The sequence below is a fragment of the Rana temporaria genome, assembly GCF_905171775.1.
Source record: "Rana temporaria chromosome 10 unlocalized genomic scaffold, aRanTem1.1 chr10z, whole genome shotgun sequence".
Classification (NCBI taxonomy): Eukaryota; Metazoa; Chordata; class Amphibia; order Anura; family Ranidae; genus Rana; species Rana temporaria.
The window spans coordinates 21,366-44,215 of NW_024404487.1; the positions used below are offsets into that span (position 1 = coordinate 21,366).

At 48.3% G+C, this 22,850-nt stretch overlaps 1 protein-coding gene across 1 annotated transcript in view; it reads left to right on the forward strand.

Moving 5' to 3' along the window:
- The first annotated feature begins 4,073 nt into the window (after positions 1 to 4,073).
- The window catches only part of LRRC4B (leucine rich repeat containing 4B), a 76,641-nt gene continuing 57,864 nt past the window's right edge, over positions 4,074 to 22,850 (forward strand). The window contains exons 1-2 of the mRNA XM_040334487.1: positions 4,074 to 4,152; positions 19,371 to 20,652. The gene's annotated coding sequence lies outside the window, so the exon portion shown is untranslated. The remainder of the gene's footprint in view (positions 4,153 to 19,370; positions 20,653 to 22,850) is intronic.

A 22,850-nucleotide genomic window follows, 5' to 3' on the forward strand; every position in this document is an offset into this window, starting at 1 on the left:
CAGCAAGTGGTTAAACTCTCCATGTTCAGCAGACAAACAAGTCTCGTCTCGTTGTGTGCTTGAGAGCAGCTGGAATATCTGATATCTATATCCAGACTGATAAGAAGCGGAATATGACGGAAGCACTAAAGCGGAGTGTGGGACGTTCCGTTACAGACGTTATTCCGCTGCATAGCTTGGTGTCATCTGCAAAGACATTTATAAAGATAATGAAATGTAAGGGTCCCAACACTGAACCTTGGGGTACACCACTGATAACACTGAACCTTGGGGTACACCACTGATAACACTGAACCTTGGGGTACACCACTGATAACACTGAACCTCGGGGTACACCACTGATAACACTGAACCTTGGGGTACACCACTGATAACACTGAACCTTGGGGTACACCACTGATAACACTGAACCTTGGGGTACACCGCTGATAACACTGAACCTTGGGGTACACCACCGATAACACTGAACCTTGGGGTACACCACTGATAACACTGAACCTTGGGATACACCTCTGATAACACTGAACCTTGGGGTACACCACTGATAACACTGAACCTTGGGATACACCTCTGATAACACTGAACCTTGGGGTACACCACTGATAACACTGAACCTTGGGGTACACCACTGATAACACTGAACCTAGGGGTACACCGCTGATAACACTGAACCTTGGGATACACCACTGATAACACTGAACCTTGGGGTACACCGCTGATAACACTGAACCTTGGGATACACCTCTGATAACACTGAACCTTGGGGTACACCGCTGATAACACTGAACCTTGGGGTACACCACTGATAACACTGAACCTTGGGATACACCACTGATAACACTGAACCTTGGGGTACACCTCTGATAACACTGAACCTTGGGGTACACCGCTGATAACACTGAACCTTGGGATACACCACTGATAACACTGAACCTTGGGGTACACCTCTGATAACACTGAACCTTGGGGTACACCACTGATAACACTAAACCTTGGGGTACACCACTGATAACACTGAACCTTGGGGTACACCGCTGATAACACTGAACCTTGGGATACACCTCTGATAACACTGAACCTTGGGGTACACCTCTGATAACACTGAACCTTGGGGTACACCGCTGATAACACTGAACCTTGGGATACACCACTGATAACACTGAACCTTGGGATACACCTCTGATAACACTGAACCTTGGGGTACACCACTGATAACACTGAACCTTGGGGTACACCACTGATAACACTGAACCTTGGGGTACACCGCTGATAACACTGAACCTTGGGGTACACCACTGATAACACTGAACCTTGGGGTACACCACTGATAACACTGAACCTTGGGATACACCTCTGATAACACTGAACCTTGGGGTACACCACTGATAACACTGAACCTTGGGGTACACCACTGATAACACTGAACCTTGGGGTACACCTCTGATAACCTTGGACCATTCAGAGTAAGAATCATTAACTACGGCTCTCTGAATTGTGTTTAAGTATACCACGTCCACTGCCCCCCCTCTGTCCAAGTATACCACGTCCACAGCCCCCCTCTGTCCAAGTATACCACGCCCAACAGCCACCCCTCTGTCCAAGTATACCACGTCCACAGCCACCACTCTGTCCAGGTATACCACGTCCACAGCCACCACTCTGTCCAAGTATACCACGTCCACAGCCCCCCTCTGTCCAAGTATACTACGTCCACAGCCACACCTCTGTCCAAGTATACCACGTCCACAGCCACCCCTCTGTCCAAGTATACCACGTCCACAGCCACACCTCTGTCCAAGTATACCACGTCTACAGCCACCCCTCTGTCCAAGTATACCACATCCACAGCCCCCCTCTGTCCAAGTATACCACGTCTACAGCCACCCCTCTGTCCAAGTATACCACATCCACAGCCCCCCTCTGTCCAAGTATACCACGCCCAACAGCCACCCCTCTGTCCAAGTATACCACGTCCACAGCCACCACTCTGTCCAGGTATACCACGTCCACAGCCACCCCTCTGTCCAAGTATACCACGTCCACAGCCCCCCTCTGTCCAAGTATACCACGTCCACAGCCACCCCTCTGTCCAAGTATACCACGTCCACAGCCACCCCTCTGTCCAAGTATACCACGTCCACAGCCACCCCTCTGTCCAAGTATACCACATCCACAGCCCCCTCTGTCCAAGTATACCACGCCCAACAGCCACCCCTCTGTCCAAGTATACCACATCCACAGCCACCCCTCTGTCCAAGTATACCACATCCACAGCCCCCCTCTGTCCAAGTATACCACGCCCAACAGCCATCCCTCTGTCCAAGTATACCACGTCCACAGCCACCCCTCTGTCCAAGTATACCACATTTACAGCCACCCCTCTGTCCAAGTATACCATGTCCACAGCCCCCCTCTGTCCAAGTATACCACGTTCACTGCCCCCCCTCTGTCCAAGTATACCACGTCCACAGCCACCCCTCTGTCCAAGTATACCACGTCCACAGCCACCCCTCTGTCCAAGTATACCACGTCCACAGCCACCCCTCTGTCCAAGTATACCACGTCCACAGCCACCCCTCTGTCCAAGTATACCACATCCACAGCCCCCCTCTGTCCAAGTATACCACGCCCAACAGCCACCCCTCTGTCCAAGTATACCACATCCACAGCCACCCCTCTGTCCAAGTATACCACATCCACAGCCCCCCTCTGTCCAAGTATACCACGCCCAACAGCCATCCCTCTGTCCAAGTATACCACGTCCACAGCCACCCCTCTGTCCAAGTATACCACATTTACAGCCACCCCTCTGTCCAAGTATACCATGTCCACAGCCCCCCTCTGTCCAAGTATACCACGTTCACTGCCCCCCCTCTGTCCAAGTATACCACGTCCACAGCCACCCCTCTGTCCAAGTATACCACGTCCACAGCCACCCCTCTGTCCAAGTATACCACGTCCACAGCCACCCCTCTGTCCAAGTATACCACGTCCACAGCCACCCCTCTGTCCAAGTATACCACATCCACAGCCCCCCTCTGTCCAAGTATACCACGCCCAACAGCCACCCCTCTGTCCAAGTATACCACATCCACAGCCACCCCTCTGTCCAAGTATACCACATCCACAGCCACCCTTCTGTCCAAGTATACCACGTCCACAGCCACCCTTCTGTCCAAGTATACCACGTCCACAGCCACCCTTCTGTCCAAGTATACCACGTCCACAGCCACACCTCTGTCCAAGTATATCACGTCCACAGTCACCCCTCTGTCCAAGTATACCACGTCCACAGCCACCCCTCTGTCCAAGTATACCACGTCTACCACCACCCCTCTGTCCAAGTATACCACATCCACAGCCACCCCTCTGTCCAAGTATACCACGTCCACAGCCCCCCTCTGTCCAAGTATACCACATCCACAGCCACCCCTCTGTCCAAGTATACCATGTCCACAGCCACCCTTCTGTCCAAGTATACCACATCCACAGCCACCCCTCTGTCCAAGTATACGACATCCACAGCCACCCCTCTGTCCAAGTATACCACGTCTACCACCACCCCTCTGTCCAAGTATACCACGTCCACAGCCACCCCTGTGTCCATGTATACAACGTCCACAGCCACCAATCAAACCACCAGTTTAGGGCTAGGATTTGGGTTAGGGTTTAGTTTAGGATAAGGGTTAGAGTTCAGTTTAGGAATAGGATTAGGGTCCATTTTACAGTTAAGATTTAGGTTAGGGTTTATTTGCGGATTAGGGTTCAGTTTAGGGTTAGGATTAGGGTCAGGGTTCAGTTTAGGGTTAGGGTCAGGGTTCAGTTTAGGGTAAGGGTTCAGCTTAGTGTTCGGGTTCAGTTTAGGGTGAGGGTTAGGATTAGGGTCAGGGTTCAGTTTAGGGTCAGGGTTTAGTTTAGGGTTAGGATTAGGGTTCAGTTTAGGGTTAGGGTTATAGGGTTAGGATAAGGGTTATTTGGTCACACCCCTTTGTTTGGTCACACCCCTTATTTTGGTCACACCTCTTTGGTGGTAGAATTTATGTTCTGTGAAGAGAAGACGCAGAAGTGGTTTCTCAGTATGTCCTCCATGTCTCTCTGCAGGGTACAGACGGAAGGGATGGTCGCTGACGTCTGGTAAACCTCCACACAGTGGTGAGACTCCTTCCCTCCATCATTGTCTTCTCATCCATCTCAAACATCATCGGCTTCTTCGACGGCTCAACCTTCTTCCAGAAAATTATTTTCATGTGTTCTGCAGTGTTAATTTTGGCAGCAAATTTCGATTTAGTTTTAGTCTTATGCCGCGTATACACGGTCATTTTTCGGCATGAAAAAAAACTACATTTTTCAGCATGTCCAAAAAAAACGAAGTTTTTCCAACTTCATCATTAAAAACGATGTTGCCCACACACCATCGTTTTTGAAAAATGATGAACAAAGCGCGGTGACGTACAACACGTACGACGGCACTCTAAAGGGGAAGTTCTATTCGCCTTGGGGCTGCTTTTAGCCGATTCCTTGTTAGTAAAAGACGATTCGCGCCTTTCTGTCTGTTACAGCATGATGAATGTGCGATCTCCATTATGAACGCTAGTTTTACCAGAACGAGCGCTCCCGTCTCATAACTCGCTTCTGGGCATGCGCGGGTTTAAAACGTTGTTTTAGCCCACACACCATCATTTTTTACAACCCGAAAAACAACATTTTCAGAAGCCGAAAAACGATGTGAAGCCCACACACGATGATTTTAAACGTTTTTTTTCATGCCGAAAAACGACCGTGTGTAATCGGCATTATTCTTAGGATGAAAATGCCATTTTAGTTTTAGTCCCATGTTAGTCTTCTGCAATTGTTTTAGTTTTAGTCATATTTAGTCAACTAAATCTCTAGCAGATTTTAGTCGACTAAAACGAATTTTAGTCATCTAAAATCTAATGGGGGGAATTAAATTGTATTGCATTATCTCAGCATTTCTCTACAATTTCCAAACTCATTCTATACAGCTGGAGTGAAAAATCTCTTCTCATTCACTACACACCAGTGGTCATTTTAAAGTCAAATTTCAATTTCGTTTTTGTGACGGGAGTTCCTTTTGGGCTGAGAAAATATAACTTCAGGAGGTGGTTCTTTGGCAGGACAGGAAGTATTGATGGTATCAGGAACAAGTGTTTTCTCAGGAGGTAGTGAAGGGTCTCTGGAGCAGGAGGTGGTTCTTTGGCAGGACAGGAAGTATTGATGGTATCAGGAACAAGTGTTTTCGCAGGAGGTAGGGAAGGGGTCTCTGGAGCAGGAGGTGGTTCTTTGGCAGGACAGGAAGTATTGATGGTATCAGGAACAAGTGTTTTCGCAGGAGGTAGGGAAGGGGTCTCTGGAGCAGGAGGTGGTTCTTTGGCAGGACAGGAAGTATTGATGGTATCAGGAACAAGTGTTTTCGCAGGAGGTAGTGAAGGGGTCTCTAGGGCAGGAGGTGGTTCTTTGGCAGGACAGGAAGTATTGATGGTATCAGGAACAGGCGTTTTCTCAGGAGGTAGTGAAGGGGTCTCTGGAGCAGGAGGTGGTTCTTTGGCAGGACAGGAAGTATTGATGGTATCAGGAACAGGCGTTTTCTCAGGAGGTAGTGAAGGGGTCTCTGGAGCAGGAGGTGGTTCTTTGGCAGGACAGGAAGTATTGATGGTATCAGGAACAGGCGTTTTCGCAGGAGGTAGGGAAGGGGTCTCTGGAGCAGGAGGTGGTTCTTTGGCAGGACAGGAAGTATTGATGGTATCAGGAACAAGTGTTTTTGCAGGAGGTAGGGAAGGGGTCTCTGGAGCAGGAGGTGGTTCTTTGGCAGGACAGGAAGTATTGATTGTATCGGGAACAGGGGTTTTCGCAGGAGGTAGTGAAGGGGTCTCTAGGGCAGGAGGTGGTTCTTTGGCAGGACAGGAATTATTGATGGTATCAGGAACAGGGGTTTTCTCAGGAGGTAATGAAGGGGTCTCTGGAGCAGGAGGTGGTTCTTTGGCAGGACAGGAAGTATTGATGGTATCAGGAACAGGCATTTTCTCAGGAGGTAGTGAAGGGGTCTCTGGAGCAGGAGGTGGTTCTTTGGCAGGACAGGAAGTATTGATGGTATCAGGAACAAGTGTTTTCGCAGGAGGTAGGGAAGGGGTCTCTGGAGCAGGAGGTGGTTCTTTGGCAGGACAGGAAGTATTGATTGTATCGGGAACAGGTGTTTTCGCAGGAGGTAGTGAAGGGGTCTCTAGGGCAGGAGGTGGTTCTTTGGCAGGACAGGAATTATTGATGGTATCAGGAACAGGGGTTTTCTCAGGAGGTAATGAAGGGGTCTCTGGAGCAGGAGGTGGTTCTTTGGCAGGACAGGAAGTATTGATGGTATCAGGAACAGGCATTTTCTCAGGAGGTAGTGAAGGGGTCTCTGGAGCAGGAGGTGGTTCTTTGGCAGGACAGGAAGTATTGATGGTATCAGGAACAAGTGTTTTCGCAGGAGGTAGGGAAGGGGTCTCTGGAGCAGGAGGTGGTTCTTTGGCAGGACAGGAAGTATTGATGGTATCAGGAACAAGTGTTTTCGCAGGAGGTAGTGAAGGGTCTCTGGAGCAGGAGGTGGTTCTTTGGCAGGACAGGAAGTATTGATGGTATCAGGAACAGGCGTTTTCTCAGGAGGTAGTGAAGGGGTCTCTGGAGCAGGAGGGGGTTCTTTGGCAGGACAGGAAGTATTGATGGTATCAGGAACAAGTGTTTTCGCAGGAGGTAGGGAAGGGGTCTCTGGAGCAGGAGGTGGTTCTTTGGCAGGACAGGAAGTATTGATGGTATCAAGAACAAGTGTTTTCTCAGGAGGTAGTGAAGGGGTCTCTGGAGCAGGAGGTGGTTCTTTGGCAGGACAGGAAGTATTGATGGTATCAGGAACAGGCGTTTTCGCAGGAGGTAGGGAAGGGGTCTCTGGAGCAGGAGGTGGTTCTTTGGCAGGACAGGAAGTATTGATTGTATCGGGAACAGGTGTTTTCGCAGGAGGTAGTGAAGGGGTCTCTGGGGCAGGAGGTGGTTCTTTGGCAGGACAGGAAGTATTGATGGTATCAGGAACAGGGGTTTTCTCAGGAGGTAGTGAAGGGGTCTCTGGAGCAGGAGGTGGTTCTTTGGCAGGACAGGAAGTATTGATGGTATCAGGAACAGGCGTTTTCTCAGGAGGTAGTGAAGGGGTCTCTGGAGCAGGAGGTGGTTCTTTGGCAGGACAGGAAGTATTGATGGTATCAGGAACAGGTGTTTTCGCAGGAGGTAGTGAAGGGGTCTCTGGTGCAGGAGGTGGTTCTTTGGCAGGACAGGGTGATGTTACTGCATTTACCACTGTGGAGTGTGGAATTACTACTGGAACTGATCTGTTTTGTGTTTGCATAGTTCCCTCTAGGCCAGATTGTAGGGGTTTCACAGGGGCATTGGTTGCGGGTTCAAGAGGGGCACTGGCATCGTGGACCACCGTAGTCTGGGAACCCACTTGTGTCATTGGACATGGACAGGCCTTACAGCAACCTTGGCAGCTCACAGGCCGAACAGCAGGGTTAGCATGATGAGTCCCAATAGTACACACTTAAAGAACCCTTGGCCGAGATGGACTAGTTGGGCAGAGGGAGATAAGGTGCCCTCTTTCTCCACAATATAAACAAAGGCCACAGCCTCTCCTCCGCTCTCTCTCAGCTTTAGACAGCAAGGTCTGGATGACCCCGATCTGCATAGGTTCCACATCTTCCAGGGTAGGTGTGTGTATATCCACAGGAACGCCAAGGCTTTATGGTGTTAGGGCTTCACGGCTTGGCACATACTGGGATGGCTTGGAGTCGTATCTGTACAGGGTATTCCTTGATGGGGTCCCTGTAGGCCACATGTGCTAGGAGAAGACTTGGGAACCCTGGTTTTCTTGGAAACTGTACAGTGAGAGTCCAGGGCTAACATAAATGCTTCCCAGCTGTCCAAGACTGGATTCCTTTCCTGTAATACCTGATGAGCCAATGTTTTGAATGGTCCAGTGAGCAGGTTGATAGTAGCGCGAACCTTTATATAATCGATGGCATAGGTCCTAGGGTCTTGAAGCACAAGAATGATGCACGGCTACCATCAAACATCTCTGGCATCACCACAAATGGCTCAGGACATGCTGGTTCCAGGGCTGGGCGTACTGTACCTTTCAGTAACAGAACTTCTTGCTACAGGTCCGAGATTTGCTGTCTGAAAGGAGCCAGAGCATCTGCTATAGCGGCCTTCATGTTTAGGGCCAGGTTATACGGTCACGATCAGGCATCGGGCTCGAAGGCCAATTACAAGAGCAGTGGCAGGACAGGAATACAGGCAGTAACTTCTGGCAGATGACACAGGCTCCCCTGAGGTGCGGAGTCTAAGTACTAGCTGGTTTTCCCCAGAGCTCCTGATGGTGGAGATGGATTTAGCTGCAAGCTAGTACTAGGTCGCGGTCCTCAAGTTTGCCCCACCAGGGTGTGAGCAAGCCGGGGTCCAATAGCGGATAAACAGACCAGGATGAAACAGCAGTGTGGTCATTAAACAAGCCAAGGGATCAATCACGAGTGGCTGCAGGTTGGGATCAGGCAGTAGAGTAGTCAAAGAACCGGCCGAGGGTCAAACACGGGTGGTTGCAGATTGGGATGGCAGCAGGGAAGACAACAGCAAGGCACTGGCAGTGAAGGCACAATAACCCAAAAGAGCTCTTTTTTGAGGGTAACTGCAGAAGAAGGCCTGGATCAGTTCTTGGGCATGCACATTTTGCTTAGGTTCCCATGAGTTTTCCTCTGGTCCATACCCTCTCCACTTGATTAAATATTGAAGTTGGTTACGTCTCCTTCTGCAGTCAACGACAGCCTCTACCTCATATTCTTCATCCTCATTAATCATTTGAGGTGCAGGTGGCCCCCGATCCCCTGTCTGGGAAGGGATCAGGTACTGTGGGCATCAATAGGGACACATGGAACACTGGGAATCAGGTAAGGTAAGTTCATAAGAGACCTCATTCAATTTCCTTTTAACTGGGAAAGCGCCAATAAATCTGGGTCCCAGCTTCTTTGAGGGGCAAGCCATTCTGAGGTTGGTAGTGGATAACCACACCTGATCACCTGGCTGGAGACGTAATTCTCCTCTTTCTGTCGTATAACCTCTTGTTGGTTGCCTGCGCTTGGGCCATAGTTTCTTGCAGCAATTTATTATTGCGACCCAGAAACTCGACCGTGCTCTGTACCGCTGGGACTGGAGATTCCGGGATAATGTTGGGCAGGAAGACTGGATGAAAACCGTAGTTTGCAAAAAATGGCGACTGACCTGTGACTGAATGGTTGGCATTATTGAAAGCAAATTCTGCTAGGGGTAACAATGCTACCCAATCATCCTGAACAAACAAGGTAAAGCAACGGATATACTGCTCCAGGGTCTCATTTGTTCTCTCGGTTTGTCCATTAGTCTGAGGGTGGCAAGCGGATGACAGGGAAAGTTTAATTTTCAGGATTTGGCATAGTGCTTTTCAGGTAAACTGGACCCCCCTTTTAGATACAATGTTTGTTGGCACCCCATGCAGTCTTACGATCTCCCAGATGAACACCCGAGCGGTCTCCATGGCAGACGGTGTGTTCTTTAGGGGTATTAAGTGGGCCATCTTTGATAGATGGTCCACCACTACAAAGATGGCCTTATGTCCTTCAGAAGGGGGCAGCTCAACCACAATGTCCATGGCAATCATGCTCCAGGGTCTGTCAGGAATTAGTAGTGGTCTAAGGAGACCCCAGGACTTGGTCCTGGCAGACTTGCTTTGGATACAGATGGCACATGATTTAACGTATTCTCTGCAATCTCTCTCTCGTCTCGGCCACCAAAACATGCGCTGAATCAGCTCAAGCGTCTTGTGGACCCCAAAATGGCCGGCCAGCGAATAGTTGTGGCATAGGCTCTAAACTTTTGTCTGGAACCTCTCTGGTACAAAAATGTTATTGTCCTTCCAAAGCATCCCATTCTTGGGTACCAGGGTCACCCCTGGTGGACAGGATACCCCCACTGAGGCTTGTTTTAGGCTGGACATCAGGTCTGTCTGGAGAAGCAAAAAGTTGCCTTTAGATAAGATGGTGTAACGGAACCCCAAATGGGACAGGGGTTAACGCCGTTTACGATATTCCATTTGGAGCCCAAGACAGCTTATCGACACTCCACAATCCGGCAGACGAACATGGCCCATACAGATTCCCCAGAAACGAGACACTGCTCTGTTCTCTGGTTCAACAGGAATAGACAATCTTTATCGAGAAGGCAGGCTCTTATATACACCAAAAAGAATAATCAAATGGACAATGACACACTCCACCCACAACATCACACAATGGTTACTAACGAGCCTCCAATACACATCTTTTAGTCAGACTTTCTGGCACCAGGTCTGACATAATTAACATGAGCTAATTAACTACAGCTTATAAGTCAGACATCATGACTCCGGCTTCTCTCACCTGCTATACAATACACATTCCTTTAGTAGACATAAGTCAGACATCTGACCTTTAGACTGTGCTAACTCACAACACACATCTATCATCAATAGAAATGCACACAATACAGTGTCAATTAGCATAACACAATGAACACAGAATGTGATTAGGTGGGAGAGATAGGGGTTGTGGGTGGAGTCTGCGTCAGTAGGCTCTCCCCGACCTCTTCTCCCACCTTCCTGGCTGGGAAGGGTGCTGCCGGTCCGGACCGGGGGCTAGGGATCGTTGAAAAGCCCGTGGAGATTGTGCCCCTGGAGTGGCAGTCCAGGGGTGCCATACATTGCACGAGTGTTTGAGGGGCACTCATCGTGTGGCACCTTCAGGTCACTGATCTCCACAACACACTTTTCACACCTGCCGCTTGGGCCGGGCCTTTTGGCTAGGACCAGTGGAATTTTTATCCTGGCCGGAGGGCCGGCCAATGTATTTCACATTGGTCACTTTCCTCACCTTCCCATCTTCCTTTTCCCCACTTTCTTTTATTATTTTTCCCCGTGTGTTGTTTTGTTTTGTCACTCTTTTTGTTGGTGCTTGCACTTTATGTGTGGCGAGTAGGGTGCTGGTCCTCGGGCCGGTCTCTGAAAGTCTTGGGAGTTGGTGGACTCGGCCTTCTGGTTAGGTTCACCGGCTCTCATGGGGTCTCCCTTCGGGGGAGCCTCACCGAGGAGGGTTCTGTTTCGGCAGTCCCTCTGAGGATGTTGGGTCCTTGTGGCTTCGGCTGCTTGGACCAAGATGGGTCCATATGGCTTCGGCTGTATGGACCACAGTTTACTCTTTTCCCTGCCAGGAGCCTAACGCCCCGGGGGATCAGAGACGGGTCCTTTTCGGAGGACCACTGACGATGCACCCGTCGCAGTTTTTTGTGATGTCACTCTTTATGTGTGTGCACATTTTTCCCTGCACCGGGTGGAGTTTTTGGGTTGTGTTTTGCACGCCACAGGCTTTTCAACAGAAAAAAAAAAAAAAAAAAAACACAATGAACACACAATGGGCCAGATTCAGGTAGGAGAGCGGATCTTTATATTGGCGTAACGGATGTCATTTACGTTACGCCGCCGCAAGTTTTTCAGGCAAGTGCTTTATTCACAAAGCACTTGCCTGTAAAGTTGAGGCGGCGTAGCGCAAATCACCCGGCGGAATTCAAATTCGGCGTGTAGGGGGCGTGTATCATTTAAATCAAGCGCGTCCCCGCGCCGAACGAACTGCGCATGCGCCGGCCGTGACTGAATCCCAGTGCGCATGCTCCAAATCACGTTGCTAATTGTCAATGAAAGCGATGTGAGCGTAACTTACGCCCAGCTCAATTGTGAATCGGCTTACGCAAACAACGTAAATTACGTCTGTCCCGACGTCCATACTTAACATTGGCTGCACCTCACTATAGCAGGGGTAACGTTACGCTGGGCGTAAGCCTTACGCAAACGACGTAAACAGATACGCCGGCCTGGCGTACGTTCGTGAATCGGCGTATTTGCTCATTTGCATATTTAACAACGGGAACGCCACCTAGCGGCCAGCGTAAATATGCATCTAAGATACGACGGTGTAAGTGCCTTACGCCAGTCGTATCTTAGCAACATTTAAGCGTATCTCATTATGAGCATACGCTTAAATTTGCGCGGGCTCAGATTAGGACTTACGACGGTGTATCTACTGATACGCCCGTCGTAAGTCTTTCTCAATCTGGCCCAAAATATATACAATGGCCTGGATTCACGTAGCACTTACGCGGCGTATCTCGAGATACGCCGCGTAAGTGTAAATGTGCGCCGTCGTATCTATGCGCCTAAAATTAGGCTTCATCCGACTGACGTAAGTTTCCTACGCCGTAGTATCGTCGGCGCATATTTACGCTGGCCGCAAGGGGTGCTTCCATTAATTTACGATTCAAATATGCAAATGAGGGAGATACGCCGATTCACGAACATACTTGCGCCCGGCGTATTCATATACGCGGTTTACGTAAGTCTTACGTCCGGCGTAAAGTTAAGCCTCATAAAGCAGGGGTAAGTCATGTTAAGGTATGGACCAGGGAACAGAAGTCATATTTTACGTCGTTTACGTGAATAGGGCTGGGCGTAGGTTACGTCACGTTGTAGGCAGTGATTCGACGTATCTTATGGAGTATTTTAGACGTGATTCTGAGCATGCGCACTGGGATGCGTCCACGGGACGGCGTATGCGCCGTTCGTTCGGCCCATCATTTGCATGGGGTCACGGTTCATTTAAATGGATCACGCCCACCGTCCACCTACTTTGAATTAGGCGGGCTTACGCCGAATAATTTACGTTACGCTGGCGCAACGTAGGGAGCAAGTGCTTTGTGAATACTCTTCTTGCCTTATGAGATGCATATGAGATGCGCTACGCCGGCAGAAAGATGCGCCGATCTACCTGAATCCAGCCCAATATATACAATGGCCCGGATTCACATACATCGGCGCATATTTATGCCGGCGTAGCGTATCGAATATACGCTACGCTGACGCAGCGCAGAGAGGCAAGCACAGTATTCACAAAGCACTCGCTCTCAAATCTACGCTGGGTTTCCTTGGCGTAAGCCAGCGTAGGTGGAAGTGGGCGTGAGCCATGCTAATGAGGCATGACCCCATGTAAATGAAGGACTGAGCGTCATAAAGATACGAATAACGTACGGCACATGCGCCGTCCTGTGGACGCATCCCAGTGCGCATGCTCAGAATCACGTCGAAACAACTGCCTAAGATACGTCGAATCACTGCCTACGACGAGAACGTAACCTACGCCTAGCCATATTCACGTACTACGTAAACGACGTAAAATACAACGGCTGTGTTCCCTGGTCCATACCTTTGCATGAGTTGTGCCTCCTATATGGGGAATAACTTTACGCCGGACATAAGTTTTATGCAAACCGCGTACATTATGCGCCGGGCGCATCTACGTTCGTGAATCGCCGTATTTCACAAATTTGCATATTTGAATCGAAAATCAATGGGAGCGCCAGCGTAAATATGTGCCCCTGATACGCCGGCGTAGGAAAGTTACGTCAGTGGGATAAAGCCTGTTTTCAGGCGTATCTTGGAGTCCGGCGCATAGATACGACGGCGCATATTTAGACTTACGCGGCGTATCTCGAGATACGTTGGCGTAAGTGCTTTGTGTAACGGCTACCCAGTTAGGGAGAGGGTCTCAGCCGTTGGAGAAGTCCTTTTCCCTGGCAAGCTGCGATATGCAAGTACCGCCGGTATCCCCGTCCAATAGATCCAGAGAGAGAGAGAGAATTCCCCTTCACGAACGAGACAAGGCTACGTTAAAGGGTCAAACAAGACTGTCTTTATTTTCACATTTCACCTCACTTCTTATATGGTTACAAAAACTTACATGAACAATGACACTCTCCGCCCCCCCCCCCCCCCACACAGGGGGAGCTTCAATACACATGTTTTGAAATAATGACATTCTTACATTTAACATGACTTGATCAGACAATAGAATTCAATTAACCTTTAAAACAATTACCCCCTCACACATCATCCCCTCGGCATACACCTGACAGGAGGCTGTAACTACACAAAGGAGAGTCCATTAGCTATGCAAAGGGAATATTAGCATTCAGCAGTGGAAAAAGTCACTCTACAATTAACCCTTTGAGCTCAGAATAGTTCATAGGTCCGTTACACTTTGTAAATCCGGGTCAATATCTATACCGCATTAAATGTGACTAGCACAGACCATAGTGTGGTTCTCATCATTAACGGAGTTTATCTCCACTTACACCCTTAACAGCAAACGCCTTTTGCTGCTCGGGGATTTCAATCTCTGGGCCAACTCCTCACAGGACCCCGTTGCTGACACCTGTATTGACCACCTGGAAGGGTTAGGGCTACAGCAACTTATATGCGGGCCAACACATACTTCAGGTCACACGCTCGACCTAATTTTCAGACAAAATTTGAAAATAAGCATCTTGGAAAATGAACCATTGCCATGGACAGATCACCATGCAATTACATTTATAATTTCCAAAATTCCCCCACAGATAAAAGCACCCAAGCCGGTGACTACACACTGGACTAGATCGCAGAAGAAGCTCCATTCGGAACTCTTCAAATCTACCTTGGGAATTAAAATCAAAACAATCCATCCACATCAAACAGCCTCAGAAACACTGGATGCCATAAGTGCAGCCCTATTACAGTCAGACGACTTAGTAGCACCGAAACGCAAAGCCTGCATCCGGAAAAAAAAGTCCGGCTGGTTCAACAACAAGCTGTCACTACTGAAGCAAGAGCGCAGAAGGGCGGAAGCCGCCTGGAAAAGAAGTGCTTCAGAGGAAAACCTCATCATCTACAAGGCAATAACAAGAAAATATCATAAAGAAATCTTCAAAGCCAAGAAACAACATTTTTCGATTTTTCAAGATGGTCACCCAGACCATGAATCCAGGATGTCTTGAAGCTCCCAATTCAGACACCCAAGAGTTTTGCAATGAATTATCGGATTTCTTCATCAACAAAATTGAGAGAATCCGGGAAAGCATTCTGCAAAACAATACCCCCCTCAACCCACCACATAACACCCAAAGAAACTTTCCACAGACAACAAAGTTCACTCTGGAACCGATCTCCATCGATGCCACAAAAATTATCATCAGTACTTTGCGAAACAGCACAGCGCCCAATGATATCATCCCCACTAAACTGCTGAAGGAATGTGTTGACATCCTGGCACCACCTATCACGCAGCTTATAAACCAGTCATTTAAGGAAGGCATAGTGCCCTCCCTGCTGAAAGAGGGCACAATCCAGCCCATCTTGAAAAAACCCACCCTCGACCCCAAGGACCCAACTCACCGCCGCCCCATAACAGGCCTAAATGTCTTCTCTAAGATAATGGAGAAAGTAGTGGTACAACAGCTGCAACAGCATCTAGATACCCATAATCTACTTGATCCATTACAATCAGGCTTCCGTCCCGGACACGGGACAGAAACGGCCTTACTCAAAATATGGGACGACGCCCTTGAGGCCGCAGACGAAGGAGAATCTTGTCTCCTGGTTCTGCTGGACCTAAGCGCAGCCTTTGACACGGTAGACCACAAACTGTTACTGATGCGACTGGCTGAGGTAGCCAGAGTCGCAGAAGGTGACTTACCATGGTTTTCCTCCTTCCTGGAAAACCGATCACAAACAGTTAAACTGGGATCTTTCATATCTGAGAGGCGCACTGTGTCATGCGGAGTCCCCCAAGGATCTCCCCTGTCACCGGTGCTTTTCAACATCTATCTTCGCCCTCTCTTTGATATTATCAGTAGCAAAAAACTACTCTATCACTCTTATGCAGACAATACGCAACTGTATTTTCGCATCTGCAACATAAAGGATCATCATCTCAGTCTAGAGACATGCCTCTCTTTGATAGAAAACTGGATGTCTAAGAGTTATCTTAAACTCAACAGTTCCAAAACAGAACTTCTCCTGTTTCATGCCAGTCGCAAGAGTCAACTGGCTACAACCTGGACACCCCCGCCCATTCTGGGCCAAATCTTCACCCCTAGCTCCAAAGTCAAAAGTCTCGGGGTCATTTTCGACACCTACATGACAATGGATGCACAAATAGGGTCAGTAGTCAGCAGTTCCCACCATCTGCTGCGCCTACTACGCAGACTTATTCCATTTATCCCTAAGGAAGATGTGGCAGGCGTGGTGGGAACAATTGTGAACTCCAGACTGGATTACGCAAATGCCCTTTACCTCGGACTGCCAAAATACCAAATCACTCGCCTGCAAGTCGTTCAGAATACGGCCGCCAGACTTGTGACTGGGAAAAAAACATGGGAATCAATCTCACCTTCGTTGAGAACCCTTCACTGGTTGCCAGTAAAGGACAGAATTGCTTTCAAAGCACTCTGTCTGACCCATAAGTGCATCCATGGGAAGGGGTTCTATCTTTGCGACAAGATAGAACCTTACAATTCCAATCGCCTCCTGCGATCCACTAACCAAAACCTGGTCAAGGTACCCAAAGCCAGATACAAGTCCAAAGGAGAAAGAAGGTTTGCATTCCAAGGTCCTAGACTATGGAACGCTTTACCAACCAGCATTCGGTTGGAGGAGAACCACCTGACCTTCAGAAGACAGATTAAAACTCTGCTCTTTTGATGTCAAGAGACAGGAACAACAAGCGCCCAGAAGCGATTCAGTTCGCATGTGCCGCGCTATATAAGTTTTTCATTCATTCATTCACCCTGTGCCCCATCTCAGGTAGTCCAAGATATAATTTCTCATTCATCCTATGCCCCTAGTAGACATAGGATGACTTTAGACACCAGAGTCATCTGTGAATCTGAAACAGGAGTACCCCACACCCTGCAAGAGCCTCTGTGTCCCACGGGCCATTCCGTTACAGATGATATCCGGGACAGAGGTTTATTTGGGATCATCGTACATGCGAGAGAGAGCGCCGGCTTGATGTTTTTGGACCTGGGTCGGTAGGTGATATGGAATGAAAATCTGGAAAAGTATAGCGCCCATCGTGCTTGGCGTGGAAATTACAAGGCCCAAGAACTTGATACTCACATTTTTCTGGTTTGGCGTATAATCCATGCTGACGGAGTCGGTAGAGTACCATCTTGACATGACTTCGGTGCCGATCCAAGGATGTGGAAAAGATCAGGATATCATCTAAGTAAACGATTGCGAAGATATCTAGGTAGTCTGAAGATATTGTTTACAAAGTGCTGGAAGGTGGCAGGGGCATTACACAGGCCGATGGGAATCACTAGGTATTCATAGTGGCCGAACCTGGTACGGAAGGCTATTTTTCACTCGTCCCCTGCACGAATATGGACCAAATTGTAGGCCCCTCGAAGATCGAGCTTGGTGAACACAACGGTAGTCCTTAGTCTCTGAAAGAGCTCAGGCACTAGGGGTAAAGGATATCGGTTCTTGACCGTGACTTTATTCAGCTCCTGGTAGTCCACATAAGGACGTCATGAGTGGTCCTTTTTTTCTACAAAAAATATTGCTGCCGGGGAGGTAGATGGTCGGATGAATCCCCTAAAGGGGGAGGAGCCTATGCAGAGGTAAGCCAATGAGGATGGAGTTTCAGTAATGAGGAGGGAGTTGCAGTAATGAGGAGAGAGTTGCAGTAATGAGGAGGGAGTTGCAGGAATGGGGAGGGAGTTGCAGGAATGAGGAGGGAGTTGCAGGAATGAGGAGGGAGTTGCAGGAATGAGGAGGGAGTTGCAGGAATGAGAAGGGAGTTGCAGAAATGAGGAGGGAGTTGCAGGAATGAGGAGGGAGTTGCAGGAATGAGGAGGGAGTTGCAGTAATGAGGAGGGAGTTGCAGTAATGAGGAGGGAGTTGCAGGAATGAGGAGGGAGTTGCAGAAATGAGGAGGGAGTTGCAGGAATGAGGAGGGAGTTGCAGGAATGAGAAGGGAGTTGCAGGAATGAGGAGGGAGTTGCAGGAATGAGAAGGGAGTTGCAGGAATGAGGAGGGAGTTGCAGGAATGAGAAGGGAGTTGCAGGAATGAGAAGGGAGTTGCAGGAATGAGGAGGGAGTTGCAGGAATGAGAAGGGAGTTGCAGGAATGAGGAGGGAGTTGCAGAAATGAGGAGGGAGTTGCAGGAATGAGGAGGGAGTTGCAGGAATGAGAAGGGAGTTGCAGGAATGAGAAGGGAGTTGCAGGAATGAGAAGGGAGTTGCAGGAATGAGGAGGGAGTTGCAGGAATGAGAAGGGAGTTGCAGGAATGAGAAGGGAGTTGCAGAAATGAGGAGGGAGTTGCAGGAATAAGGAGGGAGTTGCAGGAATGAGAAGGGAGTGGAGAAAATTAACTAGGGATGAACCAACTCCTGTCATTTAAAGGTGGAATCACCTGCAGTGAATGTCAGATTGTCTATTTTATAAATATGTAATACTCTCCATAGTCACCAAGGGCAGCACTGAGCTTTTTCTGACATCATGCAGGAATGTCCAATCATGTGTCTTCCTTCCTCTTCCATTATGGAATATTCTAGAGAAGTCATTGATTCTGTAGGAAGATGCTGATCTGATTGAATGGAAATTAGTGCCACACCACTGCTAAGGGGTTCAGATACAACTTTATTCCAGTAAAAGTCTGAGGGACAATCTAAAAAGTAACTAACGCGTTTCAGGGGCTCCCTTTATCAGGGCTTGATTGACAACAATGTGAATAGACTAGACCTTCACTTCTATTCACAATGTTGTCAATCAAGTTCTGACAAAGAACTACTTTTTGGATTGTCCCAACATTTCCTGGGATAAAGTTGTATCTGAACCTCTTAGCAGTGGTGTGGAGATCGGATATAGAAGCCGTCTGCCCAGGAACCCGATCACTTATATCAACAATCAATACTTCAAGGCAGCAATACGGGTCTGGAAATACCAATAAGAACAACTTAGGGGCCCCGTAATACCAATAAGAACAACTTAGGGGTCCCGCAATACCAATAAGAACAACTTAGGGGCCCCGCAATACCAATAAGAACAACTTAGGGGCCCCGTAATACCAATAAGAACAACTTAGGGGCCCCGCAATACCAATAAGAACAACTTAGGGGCCCCACAATACCAATAAGAACAACTTAGGGGTCCCGCAATACCAATAAGAACAACTTAGGGGCCCCGTAATACCAATAAGAACAACTTAGGGGCCCCGTAATACCAATAAGAAAAACTTAGGGGTCCCGCAATACCAATAAGATAAGTCTGCGGTGATATGGTCCCCTTGTAGTATGAGAATGTTAGGTTTGGCTTATTAGAGAAACGCCACAATAAGTTTCCAGTCACTTAACTGGTTTCTACACAATTCTTCCAAACCCTGAGACTTGTTGTCCTATTGCAGGAAATCTATATCTGCATCCATCAGCTGAAGACAGTAAAAGCGTGAAGGGTCAGTCCACACCTCACCCCACTGGATGGTCAAGGGTGTGAAGAGTCAATCCACGGCTCACCAACTTGAGGGAAAATGGTGTGAAGAGTCAGTCCATGGCTCACCCAACTGGAAGGGAAATGGTGTGAACGGTCAGTCCACGGCTCACCCAACTGGAAGGGAAATGGTGTGAACGGTCAGTCCACGGCTCACCCAACTGGAAGGGAAATTGTGTGAACGGTCAGTCCACGGCTCACCCAACTGGAAGGGAAACGTTGTGAAGGGTCAGTCCACGGCTCACCCAACTGGAAGGGAAATGGTGTGAAGGGTCAACCCACGGCTCACCCAACTGGAAGGGAAATGGTGTGAACGGTCAGTCCACGGCTCACCCAACTGGAAGGGAAACGTTGTGAAGGGTCAACCCACGGCTCACCCAACTGGAAGGGAAACGTTGTGAAGAGTCAACCCACGGCTCACCCAACTGGAAGGGAAACGTTGTGAAGAGTCAACCCACGGCTCACCCAACTGGAAGGGAAACGTTGTGAAGAGTCAACCCACGGCTCACCCAACTGGAAGGGAAACGTTGTGAAGAGTCAGTCCACGGCTCACCCAACTGGAAGGGAAACGTTGTGAAGGGTCAACCCACGGCTCACCCAACTGGAAGGGAAACGTTGTGAAGAGTCAGTCCACGGCTCACCCAACTGGAAGGGAAACGTTGTGAAGAGTCAGTCCACGGCTCACCCAACTGGAAGGGAAACGTTGTGAAGAGTCAGTCCACGGCTCACCCAACTGGAAGGGAAATGGTGTGAAGAGTCAGTCCACGGCTCACCCAACTGGAAGGGAAACGTTGTGAAGAGTCAGTCCACGGCTCACCCAACTGGAAGGGAAACGTTGTGAAGAGTCAGTCCACGGCTCACCCAACTGGAAGGGAAACGTTGTGAAGAGTCAGTCCACGGCTCACCCAACTGGAAGGGAAACGTTGTGAAGAGTCAGTCCACGGCTCACCCAACTGGAAGGGAAACGTTGTGAAGAGTCAGTCCACGGCTCACCCAACTGGAAGGGAAACGTTGTGAAGAGTCAGTCCACGGCTCACCCAACTGGAAGGGAAACGTTGTGAAGAGTCAGTCCACGGCTCACCCAACTGGAAGGGAAACGTTGTGAAGAGTCAGTCCACGGCTCACCCAACTGGAAGGGAAACGTTGTGAAGAGTCAGTCCACGGCTCACCCAACTGGAAGGGAAATGGTGTCGGCTATGGTGAGTAACATTGATATACTTTCAAAACAGACTGTAACAATCGTTGTGTGCATTAAACTTAAAGTGTTACTAAACCCACAACAGTAAAATCTGTCTGTATATTCAGTAAAGCATGCTTGTTATACTCACTGTGGAACCTAAGGGGTAATCCGCATTGTGTAAAAAGGTTGTTTGATCCTGTCTTCTCTGATCCTACCCTTTTTCCACAGTCCCAAATTCATAGTATGTGATTCATAGCACAGTGTTCATAGGAGAGCGGTATGGAGAATGTGATTTATAGCACAGTGTTCAGAGGAGAGCGGTATGGAGAATGTAATTTATAGCACAGTGTTCATAGGAGAGCGGTATGGATTATGTGATTTATAGCACAGTGTTCAGAGGAGAGCGGTATGGAGAATGTGATTTATAGCACAGTGTTCATAGGAGAGCGGTATGGAGAATGTAATTTATAGCACAGTGTTCATAGGAGAGCGGTATGGATTATGCGATTTATAGCACAGTGTTCAGAGGAGAGCGGTATGGAGAATGTGATTTATAGCACAGTGTTCATAGGAGAGCGGTATGGAGAATGTGATTTATAGCACAGTGTTCAGAGGAGAGCGGTATGGAGAATGTGATTCATAGCACAGTGTTCAGAGGAGAGCGGTATGGAGAATGTAATTTATAGCACAGTGTTCATAGGAGAGCGGTATGGATTATGTGATTTATAGCACAGTGTTCAGAGGAGAGCGGTATGGAGAATGTGATTTATAGCACAGTGTTCATAGGAGAGCGGTATGGAGAATGTGATTTATAGCACAGTGTTCAGAGGAGAGCGGTATGGAGAATGTGATTTATAGCACAGTGTTCATAGGAGAGCGGTATGGATTATGTGATTTATAGCACAGTGTTCATAGGAGAGCGGTATGGAGAATGTGATTTATAGCACAGTGTTCAGAGGAGAGCGGTATGGATTATGTGATTTATAGCACAGTGTTCAGAGGAGAGCGGTATGGAGAATGTGATTTATAGCACAGTGTTCAGAGGAGAGCGGTATGGAGAATGTGATTTATAGCACAGTGTTCATAGGAGAGCGGTATGGATTATGTGATTCATAGCACAGTGTTCATAGGAGAGCGGTATGGATTATGTGATTTATAGCACAGTGTTCAGAGGAGAGCGGTATGGAGAATGTGATTCATAGCACAGTGTTCATAGGAGAGCGGTATGGATTATGTGATTTATAGCACAGTGTTCAGAGGAGAGCGGTATGGAGAATGTGATTTATAGCACAGTGTTCATAGGAGAGCGGTATGGAGAATGTGATTTATAGCACAGTGTTCAGAGGAGAGCGGTATGGAGAATGTGATTTATAGCACAGTGTTCATAGGAGAGCGGTATGGAGAATGTGATTCATAGCACAGTGTTCATAGGAGAGCGGTATGGAGAATGTGATTCATAGCACAGTGTTCATAGGAGAGCGGTATGGATTATGTGATTTATAGCACAGTGTTCAGAGGAGAGCGGTATGGAGAATGTGATTTATAGCACAGTGTTCAGAGGAGAGCGGTATGGAGAATGTGATTCATAGCACAGTGTTCATAGGAGAGCGGTATGGATTATGTGATTTATAGCACAGTGTTCATAGGAGAGCGGTATGGAGAATGTGATTTATAGCACAGTGTTCAGAGGAGAGCGGTATGGATTATGTGATTTATAGCACAGTGTTCATAGGAGAGCGGTATGGAGAATGTGATTCATAGCACAGTGTTCAGAGGAGAGCGGTATGGATTATGTGATTTATAGCACAGTGTTCAGAGGAGAGCGGTATGGAGAATGTGATTTATAGCACAGTGTTCAGAGGAGAGCGGTATGGAGAATGTGATTCATAGCACAGTGTTCAGAGGAGAGCGGTATGGATTATGTGATTTATAGCACAGTGTTCAGAGGAGAGCGGTATGGAGAATGTGATTTATAGCACAGTGTTCAGAGGAGAGCGGTATGGAGAATGTGATTTATAGCACAGTGTTCATAGGACAGCGGTATGGAGAATGTGATTTATAGCACAGTGTTCAGAGGAGAGCGGTATGGAGAATGTGATTCATAGCACAGTGTTCATAGGAGAGCGGTATGGAGAATGTGATTTATAGCACAGTGTTCAGAGGAGAGCGGTATGGAGAATGTGATTTATAGCACAGTGTTCAGAGGAGAGCGGTATG